At 35.3% G+C, this 12,096-nt stretch overlaps 1 long non-coding RNA gene across 1 annotated transcript; it reads left to right on the top strand.

Annotated features, from left to right (window-relative positions):
* Positions 1 to 8,139: 8,139 nt before the first annotated feature.
* LOC105449930 lies at positions 8,140 to 11,004 on the top strand. Its single transcript, XR_974393.1, has 3 exons — positions 8,140 to 8,576; positions 8,898 to 9,295; positions 9,365 to 11,004. It is a non-coding gene; the product is annotated as an uncharacterized LOC105449930 (long non-coding RNA).
* The last annotated feature ends 1,092 nt before the right edge of the window (positions 11,005 to 12,096 follow it).

The following is a 12,096-nucleotide window of genomic DNA, read 5'->3' on the forward strand; positions in this document are numbered from 1 at the left end:
ATTTTACTGCGAAATCCTATTGTAGTGCACAGTAAAATTTGCCTAAATACTATATTGTCCCATAATTAACATGATTTGCAGGGTAAATTTAAAAAAAAATTCTCTCCGTGTATGTTATTAAAAACTTATTGTATTTAAATCTATTTTGTCATCATGGAATATCTATTATGAAGAATTTCATGACAAATCTATTCGCCAAGCAAATCGATTTGAACGTGATTTACGAATGTCACAGTCATGTAACAAGACAGTGTATAGAAGGCCAAGGTGTCGAGCTGTCTCACGTGGTCGAAAGCCTAACTGATCGTAACCGTAACCAGACAGTCCAGATTCCTATACCCTTCCGATATTCGATGATACGGAGCGTGAAATCGAGTTTGCGTCGTTGTAACGACGAGATCAACGCACGACAAAGCGATCGGTTCAGTGATCTAAGTCAACGTAACAAGCTTTTATTTATGCTTATTTACTTATCGATATTCGCGTCATAAAGTGAGTAAAGAAGTTGCTCTGATCAATAGATAATCTTTTTGCTCCTTTCTACGTACGCTTGTCTGTGTGCATAAATAAAGTAATTCGTTTTTACAATATACAAATATATGTTTTTTTTTCTTAAATACGTGTCTTTTCTCAAATTGCATTTCTCAAATTTATATAATTTATAATTTCTTTTGGATTTTATAATAAAAAGAATATGTATGTTAAAAAAATATGTAATTTTTTTTAGGGAAACGTAAAAAAATTATAAATCTATACAGATGGAAATGAGAAAAGAACTGAACAGATGCCTTAACGCCGAGACATTTATTAGAGACACGTACAAACAATTTGTACGTACGATACGCAATTCGCTGTGCATGCTTTATCGCAGGCAGATAAAGATGTAGAATTGTAAAAGTAACGATGACGAAATTTCTTTAGAAAGTTACGGTTGTCACGTAAGTGAAGATATCTCGAGAGAAAAGATAAATTTGTGTGGGACGATGGAGTGTTGCGAAGGAGAAAATCAGCAGCGCAAATGGCCCGAATAATATTGTAATGATAGGTGTTCAAATACATGGTAGAGAAGCGACTGTGTATTCACGCAATGTACGCTCCTTTATTTCGTATTGTAGATTTTCCGCGTTGGCAAATGCCTAAACGTGCACGACCTAGGCTTCACGTTTCCCAGGATAAGAGAAAATCACCACTGTTATTTTCTTGAATATTATATCTATATCTCCCAACGCGTATTAGACGACAGTTTTCATTCAATTTTAATCAATTTTATTTCGCCTTGATATTCATGCGATATCCTTAATCCATTGTCAAATTTTCACTATTATGCAAATGTAGTTATTTTGAAAAATAACTGTAGACTATTAAGAAACACACCGTGAGCGACTAGAACTGTTCCCGGAACAGTTCTGTTCAATAGACTTTCAAGAAAAGAAACAGGTAAGCTTAATAATCAACGGTGAGCTGAATAAAAGTCCAATACCACAATCGGCAATATCTCACTAATTTGCATTGTACAATGTTTCTTCTATTATTGTACTTATGCGTAAAATCAAATTTGTAAATAAAAGACCTAAGCCGTCAGTCATTATTCTTTGACCACAAATCGCTTACTTTGTGCTGAATTCCGGCACGAGAAACAGAAGACATCTCATGAAATCCAACGCTCGACAACCAGAGAAAGTGTCTTATTCTACCCTAAGCGGTAGCTCGTGCTTATACAGAAGTTCTGTGTTTACTTCCCCACACCCGACAAATACAAAATCTCGCGTATCCGTACGTTTACACATAACAGAAAACGTTTACGTAATCCGATCATATGGAGAAAATATTAGAACGGGAGTTTATTGTGCCGTAACACATACAGCGATATCCGCGAAAACTGTTAATCGCCGTTGAAACGTTGTACATGCCCGGAAGCTGAAATGAGAATTAGATCATGCTACTCTTTTCCCATCGCTTCGTGGATCAAGAGATACGATACAATACTGTTACTCCAGTCACGCGCAATCGGCACGCTACGCGCCAAAAATACGTTCGTAGACAATTTGAACTAATCATTGACGTGAAGTGAACCAATGGCTTGAAATAGGAAAAACGAGAAATCTGTGCCAATTACTTCCCTCAAAAGAGACATTCTAATTAAATTATAGAACAGCGACCTGTCAATAAAAGTATCGTCGCTTTTACGTTCTTTTATTGTGATATATATATATTGTATTGAGTACACAAATTTAGGTTAGAAAATTGGATACACTGTACAAATATAAAAAAAAAAAATGTTTAACGTTTGACGTTTAACTTGTTTTATCGACTTTACAATAAAGTTGAAATTTGAAAAAGAATTATAATAAAATAAGAATATTATGATTGTAAATTTATAAATTCTAAAATGCAAAAACAGTTAAGTAATGAGAAGAAGTTTATATTAATAACTTATGTTAAATGGAGCATTTCATTTAAATATTGTTATATCGTGCAAGGATCTCATAATGATTAGAATTTCTCTATTCTGATAATAAATTGTAGTACGTGCTTTATTGTACGGATCGCTCATTACGTATAATCTGCATTTTTCTAAGAGATAAACTTATCTAATCTACATACCTTATACAAAGAGTAATTAGTAATTTAGAGCAGCGAGTTAAATTGTTCGAATTAATTGCGTACATGTGCTTCACGGCTATTATCTCTCATCACTTTTACTTAATTATATGTTTAATACATATTTATACGTTCTCGTAAATATTCATGTAGTAAGATCTTCTAGGACAATTTCTTTATGAACATATATATTTCAAATTATATATATGTATTGCACAAATAAAGTATGTTATATTATTACGTATGCAATAGGTAATATATGCGATAGGTATATGCGAAAGTATAAATAAACTTGTTTTACGACTCGGTGCATCACAGAAAGTAAATGAAATAGGAAATGGTCTTTATTTGTCGGACACACTTTACTTTCTACACATATCGACATGCGGAGCATGCATCATCAAACATTATATCTGAACGGTAAGCTCGTCTTACATATCAACCGTAACGGGTTGTTAGTGTAATCTAGATGAAAGTGAATGCTGTAATTTGATCAATAAACGAGCAATTGTCGGATATAACAGGTAGCATGAATTACATGCTACCGAACCGTACACTAATTTAAATCACGACTTATTAAATGACGTAAATTACTATACTCTATTTTAATTTAATCGTTATTTATTGACACCTGTACAATATGATAAAACATTTTGCATTAAATTGACGTATAAAATGCAATACCTAAATAAAAGTATATAAATTTAAAGTGAAATGACTTGTCGAATTAAGTAACGCTATCCCTAACCATAAGAAGAAAAAAATCGATATTTATAAATGATTAATTTTCTGCATCTGACTGTACTCGATCGACTTTTCTTGCCCTCTTTTATATATCGAGGTCACACGTGACCTTGTTTTTGAGCGCAATGGTATGCAAATTTCTCGACTTTGCCTGTAGATGAGACACGGTGCCGATTTCCTGAAGAAAATTATCAATGAGTTAACTTTTCTATTATCGCACAGAAGAGTAATCAATGTGCCGCGTCGCGGTTGTTAACGGTCACGATGACAACAGCTGCGTCAATAGTTATGTAATAGATTATCTAGGAATATAAAAATTTAATGAAAAGAAGTAAAAAGATATTTTTCTATAAACTTGTAAAACAAGTATTAATCGATCTTTTCTTAATTTTTCAAATTTTATCTTGTAAAATAAATATTGATAAATCTATTTGACTAACAAAAATAAAATAAGAATAAGAAAATATTTGAATTAGAACGCACATACACAAAACTTAATATTCTTTATGAATACACTTACGAAACTTTTGCTTCGTTATAATAAGAACAGTTTTTATTTCTTGCATTTGCATTAAGCATTAAAAAAGCAATTCATGTAATGCTACTTACTTTTCACTTCTTTAAGTATATAACTTTATTACGAGAACTGTGTGCAAACCTTAGAATTTTTGGCACGGGGAAACTACATTGTAAAAAATATAGCACAATAAAAACTTTGAGTTTATCGGCGATTTAGATCGTTGATGTTGCACAATGTGAATAAAATATACATGATTTCAGCATATACAAAATAAATAAAAGGATTTGTTTGGATATACCATTTTAACTAAAACGTCTAAAAATTTTTAAAGGCAAAGTTTCTATTTGGTTATTAATACTAATTAAATTTTTTTATTAATATTAATTAGATAAGATTAGTAGTTAATGAAAATCACATAGTTAAATACACTTTATGAAAAATTTTTAAAGTATTATTTACTGTTGTGAAAGTAGTTGCTTGCTATCCTATAATAGCAGGAGGCAATTTAATATTAATCAGTGATCACATTATGAGTTGCACTTTTACACACCTCGGTCTCACCATAATCATCAGTATTATTAACAGAAATAAAGAGAATCGTACATCAAGACGAAGAAATGTTTTTTCTCCAACAAAAATTTTCTCCATAGCAAGTGTCGCATAATTAACCTTAATTGAGACTTATAAATGATAATTCCTTCATTCTTTCTTTTTTTTTCTCGTAGAATATCATAGTTCAAGGCTCTGAATCGACCAAATGAATCCTGTATGTCATCAAATGACATTTGCGTCTATTCACATACAAAATTATTTCTTTATACAAAACTATACATTGCATATAATATAATTATACATAGAATGCAGAGATTAAATTAAAATATATGTTGCATCTACAAATTTCTTATAGAAATAGTAAAAAGAAAATTATAATTATTACCAGTGCTTTTAAGCTGACTGTTGAACGTTTAAATATACTTATATTTTAAATTTAATACGTTACTGATATTTAATTAAAATTCATTCTTTCACCACATCATCTCGTATCTCTTTTGGTAAATTTTTTTCATATTTCCGCGTAGCTCATCACTCTGATATCCGTTATGATCGTCGTGTTATACTGACCCTCGAAGGCACTCGCAACACACATGCCGTCGCTTAGAGTGATGAAAAAGCGTGGCCGACAAGTCGATGCCCGCCGGAGATCCGAGAGCCAGCAACGAGGATGAGTCCTCATTCGGGCTGCACATATTTCCCGGGCCGTTTCCTCGTCATAAAATGAAACTATTACTTTATCAGTTTCCTTCCCCGCGTCCCCTGTCCGAGTCAACGAACTTCCACATTTCCTCATTTGTCTTTTCGTTTTCTTACTCCTCTGTCCATCCCGTACGTTGGCGGCCCTTCTCGCGTGTCTTAACCGAAGCTCCACGAGACTGCCACGAGGATCGGAGGGAACAAGACTGTATACAGGAGGGCTGTACAGCCGTTGGCTGCTGGGATACCAAAGATTCCTTCAGAGATTGCGGACGGAATTTCGCTGCAGTGACGGACGAACTCCTCTCCACGTCTTGTCTTATCTTACCCTTGCCGGTATTATAGCCTCGTCCCCTTATACCCCTCCTAAGACGGAGGTATCCTACGCCAGACAGATAAAATTCCAGGAAAAGCGAAAAGGGCCTCCTTCAACTCCCTTTTCCTCTGGAAACAGGAACCTTCACCGGAGCGAAACTACGCTGCCGTATCCCATATCCTGCGACGTCGGAAGGAGACTCTAAATCGAAAGATCCCAGTTTAGATGGATCCTGGATGCTCGAGGTGCTAGATCTCCCGTCATTCGAAATCGATTCGGCATGTCGGCAAACACTTTTCCGCCATCAAACCACTCCCCCGTGCGTCTAGTAGGTAAAATCACTTTTTATGTACGCAGGAATCGCGTCACAGGCTAAAATAATAATCGATAAGACTACGCACACATCACATTTCTTTATCTATATATACGTTTCTTTTACCTATAGATATATTGCAATGAATTTGAAGCTGACATTTTCGTATAAAGTATGTTAAAATATTAACAGCTTCAAATTCTCTAAGATAAATCTGAAAACTTTTACAAAGTAAATCCAAAAGATTCTACAGTCAGTTTTTGATATAAAGAAAATATTTGATGATTTTTAACATATAAATACAAAATGCTTTGTCTGTTAAAATAAGAAACAAAACACGTTTATCTTACAAAAAAAATTGGCTAATATAATTTAACTTATTAAATCATAATAAAATCATGTAACCGTATATTCTTATGTGGAAAGTTTGTTAAATGGCTTCGCAAACTCGGAAATGCGTACCTAGGATGTCAAAAGAGTAAGTGGAACGAGTAGTGAAAGTTAAGATAAGGGATAACATTTTAGTGAAGCAGAATTCGCAAACTTACGTAAAATTGCGAATATGAGGGGCTCCTCTAAACTGTTACGAAAATGTGTTAGAGTAAGACAATACCACATGTTTCAACGAGTTCTCGTTGTAATAATGTTTCATTAACCTTTAAACCACCACGCTCAAAAAAATTACCGCTATTATGCTCTCACTAATTTTATAAGTTAATTATAATAAAAATGTATGTTTTCTGAATATTTGCGATGGGGAAAAAGAAAACTATGTTTTAATGTGAGGCTTAACAAAAAAATCTCGTATACAGTAGAAATAAAATATATTTAAATGGTGACAAATAAGAAAATGGTTGACAAATGTAACGTTTCAATAGCAGTCTGTGAGATTATAGTGGTTTAAAAGTTATATTAGCCCTACTCTTGCTGTTTCATGAATGTTCATCCTTTTTCATCATCATTATCAACTTCTTTGTAAAATCTTTTTTTGTAAAAACTATTGCATTACATATAGATATAAAACATTTACGCTTTGTTAGATAAAATCTATATTGCTTTACTTTTATTCATTGAGCGATGTAATTACCGGCTTAATTATTTATATAGTAACATGAAGAAACGATTTATCGATAAAGACAATAAGTAATTGGGAAAAGAGGTGAGATCAACTGAAATGAATGAGGAAGTTACAGTTGTTTTCTGGATCATGGTCAGAGGTTCTCAAGGTCAAATACCCTTCATCGATGAAACCTGTTTGGAGCACGAGAAGAAAGTCGTGGCCCAAACCTGATTGCCGATCGCCTCGGTGTCTGAACTTTCGTGGTGACCTCCTTTTCGAATATCCCCGATCTCCCGCTTCCATCTCGACACGTTTTACGTTTGTCTCTTTCTGGAAGCTGCACGGCGATTTATCGTCGTACCCATTCGCTCTCACCGTTTCGCTTGAAATTCAAGCGATACATAATTGGGAGCGTCGCTCCAGGCGTGTCTTATCAGACGTAGGAATTCAAAAACAGTGATCAAAGGTGAATATAGAGAAAGTATTAGTGACAGGGACTGAAGCAATTAGAAAGACTATTAGAACGTGGCTTACTTATCTTTGAAATTTTTAACCAAAATTTTAAATAAATATTTGAACAAAGAAAAATTTAGAAAAATATTTATTAAATTACATTATCAGTGATTATATCTCATTATAGAATCTCGCTCAAGACGAAAATTATGAAAAATTGGGGACGTGTAATTAATTAATTCTAATCGCGTCAGCATGCACAGCTTGCGAACGGCAACGACAAACCAAGTTATTACGCCGTGATACGTGCTGGTGGAATCTGGCAATAAAATTTGCATTAATCGTTCTCGACCGGCGGAGAGCACAGGAAACGGAAACGCAGAAAAGTAGGATACGTAATAATGTATGGCGCGTATATTAGGGAGAAGAAAAAGAAGATATTAATCATGAAATTTAAAAATTCTCCATTTTTCGTACGTTTAACAAAATATCAAAGAATTTATCAGTTAATGGTGAAAGCGAAACATTCTCTGTAAATTCGTACTTTCTCCTTATTAGTAATAATTAACCAGCAGCGACAAAATTCACGAGGAATGCTGACTTTTCGTGAGTCTCAGCGTTCACTGGAATAAAATCAACCGCCTTTTAGTATCAATAAATGCGAAGGAATGTAAAGACGCTTAAAAATTTATAAGAAAATAAAAGAGAAACACCTTGTAGATATAAAGTGAGAATGAAAATGGAACAAAACACTTAAATGGAGAATCATGAACTGGAGTCAAAATACCGTGAAGACAACGACTATTACTTATGAACTATTTGCCGTCGTGTGATGTATGGCGCGAATCGTCGCTAACTACGTACATAGATTTAGATGACGGCTGGTACACAAGAGAGTCGAGGGCAGCACGTGAAGGAAGAACCGACGAGGAAGATCGGAAACTGTATGAGGCGTAGTGAAAAAACAAAGGAAGAAAATAGAAGAAGGCGAAAAAGCATGGAAGCAACCGAAGAGGCAACCGCGAAGGCCACAAAGGCCACGGGCTCACCCAGTGACTGCTCGTTACTCTGGCACGTCTCCAAGTCTACTCTACAAGCTTTTTCTATTTTACCCCTTAGTTTTCCGTTCGCCTGATTTATTGCTATATTGCGCGTCACAGTTCGGCCGCGCTCAGCAGCCGCCACCATTCGTGACAGCGATTTCGTGAGGCACCGATTCTTTAAAGTGGAACAGGGACCTCAAATTTGTTGATTTGTGACGAAAGACATATCGATTTTCTGCTACCATTGTGCAGACTTTTTATTAATTAGAAATATTGTAAGCATGGTACACTTTTATAGCAAACGTTGTCTTTACTTTTAAGTAGTTAGTTGACAAATCTAAATATAATCATTTGCATAGCATTGAAATGATATCTCACCAATATAATACCAATATTAATACAATTCGATTTTTTTTCATTGAAATAAAATATTTTTTTCTATCTAAACGCAATGGACTTTTCAATCGTAAAATTTTAATTTCACACGTTTAGAGATCTGCAGATTCTGAACACAAAATAATAAAGTTATATTGAATTAGAAAATGGTATTTACACTAGATTCTGCATTCTGTACACTCGTTATGAACATTTTACAGGTGTTTCAGCAATTAGCAGATGAATTAATGCATTGCGTACGAGACGGAACTTGCACATAGATTACGCGTAACGCGCCCATTATTAAGTCGCATGTTTGTCCGTAACGGTGCTTCACAAACGACCGGGACAGTTTCAGGAGCGTCCATCATCCACGGAAATAGTTGAAATTCTCCGGGCAGCCGCCGGAAGCGTGAAAGTATATATTGCGCGCGTACAAAACGCGAACGAGTGTGGGTCTCCGGGTGCCGTATATCTTTGTAATAAACTCAGGCGACCCCAGCCCATTCGGGCCTGTGCGCGCTACCCTTATGACCCGTCGACGTTAATTACCAGAATAATTGCCCAGGATGGAAATTCAAGCCTTACGTAGACATGCTTTGTGGTGTTAGTCGGACAGGTCAGGCAGCACGCATGATCCTTTTAACACGGCGATTCTATGTCATGCGAATACAGTTTTTATTTTCAGACATGGAATACTACCATTTTCAGACAATATTTACTTAATTATTCAAATCAGATAACTTTTAAGAAAGTAGAAGAATTTAAATGTCTTTGCAAGAAACGTAAAAAAAGTTGGAAATTTTGTCTAGATGAAAAAAATATATCATTAATAAAGCAATATTTATTAACTTTAATACATGTATCTAGTAAAAGATTAATCTTTGAAACGAACAATGAAGAAAATTTTGACTTTATTACTCTGCGATAGTGCTTTTCATTAACGATCGAGCCTTTTACCTTGACACCCGCGGATAATTCAGACGACGGTTGTCGCTCACGAAACGAACAAGGAAGAGATTCGCCTCCTTGGAAATTCGCCAAAACTGTGGCACGGACTCTCAATTTACTAGCCAGTTTGACTTTCTACGTGCCCGAAGTACACATACCTCCGTTCCTTTAGACTAAGAAAAACATATATACAGAGATACGTGCCATTGGCGTATATCTGTCCTACAGATTTGCACGTTTAATGGAAGTTTAAAAAAATTTGAGCTTTTTAACTCATTGTTAGTAATAAATATAATTGATAAAAATTCTTTAATTTTTTAAAAAGATGTCGATTTTCAGAATCTAGAATTTAGATCTTTTTATAAATTGTTTCTAAAACAATAAAAATAATTACGATAAAATGTGAACAATTGTACAAAGTCGTTTTAAAATTCAGTTGTATTTTTTTACCAAAAAAAAAAGTAAATTTTACATCATTTAGACGTATCTAATATTTAGATTATTATTAAACTAAAAACTATATTATTAAACTAAATTAAAAATAGATAAGATTTTAGGAACAAGTTCTTGCCAATCACTACTTATAAAATTATGATACGTGGTACTTTTAATTTTAAATATCTCAATAGGTAGATATTAGCGGAATTATTGGATAGATTCTCTCAAATCAGAGCTAACAATAAAGTGCGAACTCCCTCCTCCTATTCTACAGTTATAGAGGCTGTGCGTGTATCCACATGGATAAATACACGCGCGCATACGCGACGATAAGTCCAATCCGTGTCTCTTTCTTGCGAGAGCGTACGTCTGCACGCGAAACTACAGTGGGTTTTGGTATCCGCAGAAGAGCAGAAGTTACTTAGGAAATTGGAGACATATCCCCTCTTTTCTTCCCCGTCCGTCACGGTTATCCACAAGATACATCCTGTACTGCGATTCTTTTCGCGAAGAAGCGAGAGACGAAGATGTATGCAGAAGAAAGAAGGAAGGAAGGAAGGAAGGAAGGAAGAAAAGAAAGAAGGAACGGAGATACAAAAGGAGGACGAAAGGGAGAATAAGCGAAAAGAGTGAGGAGGCGAGGGAGGAGATGTGCTCTCGCATAAAATTCTCGTTACCCCACGTACTATGTATCGAGCAGCTCTCGAAACGACACGCTGATCCTCACTCCTTCTCATCTTCTTCTTAAACCATCCCCCTTCCGTGTTCTGCCTTCAAACCCCCGGCATACCGCCGCTCGTCCTCGAAATTGCATTTCGCTCGACTGTCGCGGCTCGTTTGCTCGAATGCGCCGAGAGCTTCCCGGGAATAGGCTGCCTTTAACTTCGAGGCTGGCAGCGGGGGTGACGACGACGATGACGGCGATGGCGACGACGGCGGTGCACAGTTCTATTAATTCGAATTACGGAAACGGACTTTACACCACACGTCGCAAATACGTGCGACGTCTGTTTAACTGCGATCTCGCTTAGTTAGTATGTTGAAGCGAACGCGCACGAGCCTCTCATATCCATGGAATATGTCGAGCATTTGGCAGAACGAAAATATCGATATAGCATACTATAGAGACAATCGTTGATGTATGTCTTGGCTGATTTAATTACTTTTATAAACTTTCAAATAATAGTAGCATCATTTCTTTTTCTGTCTTTCTCTCTCTCTCTCTCTCTCTCTCTCTCTCTCTCACTCAATATAAGTATTTATTCAAAATATTTATAAATATATTAAAAAAGAGAGAATATATATTTAGAGAGTACACATACACATAGAACATTATTGCACAATAATTTTGCAATAAATATAACAAACTTTATTTATTTTTATAAAGCGCCACGATCTTAAATATATTTGCAAGCAGTACAATTAAAATATATATTTCATACAAATGAAATATGCATTGAACAGTTGCTTTTCAAAAAGTGTTCCAGACATAATATAAATAATCTTTAATAGAAGTCTGAATTACAACAATTTCTTTGCAATGATCGAGATAGGCTAGTCTTTGGAGCGCGTTACATGCATGCCCGATTCGGCAAAATAAAGTTTTCCAAAAATAAAATTTACCGCAGACTTCGCAACCGTCGCGAAACTTTGATAAATGGGATTCTTAAAAGTTTCCATCTCTCTAGCATTAAGTAAAATTTCCATATCGCTATCATATTTATGCGTACAAGAGAACTTACGTTGCACAACGATCAATTGTGCCGAAAGCAACCGCACTTTGCGTTTTTGCTATAGCGTCGCGAAGAAAATAGTTTGAAAGTATTCTCAGAATCCACTTCCTGTGACGTTTTCCATGTTCTCTGTATCCGACTGCACGCTATGCGGAATGATGAACGATCCTTTCTGCATCCTGTATGAACGCTGAGCGCATACAATGTCAATTTTAGCCGCATGTATCAAATTTGGCGAGGCAGACGCATTGCCGTCGCTTCAAGCAAACTGATATTAGAAATATATATATATATATAT

This window comes from Wasmannia auropunctata, unplaced genomic scaffold (genome assembly GCF_000956235.1).
Source record: "Wasmannia auropunctata unplaced genomic scaffold, wasmannia.A_1.0 LD336071.1, whole genome shotgun sequence".
Classification (NCBI taxonomy): domain Eukaryota; kingdom Metazoa; phylum Arthropoda; class Insecta; order Hymenoptera; family Formicidae; genus Wasmannia; species Wasmannia auropunctata.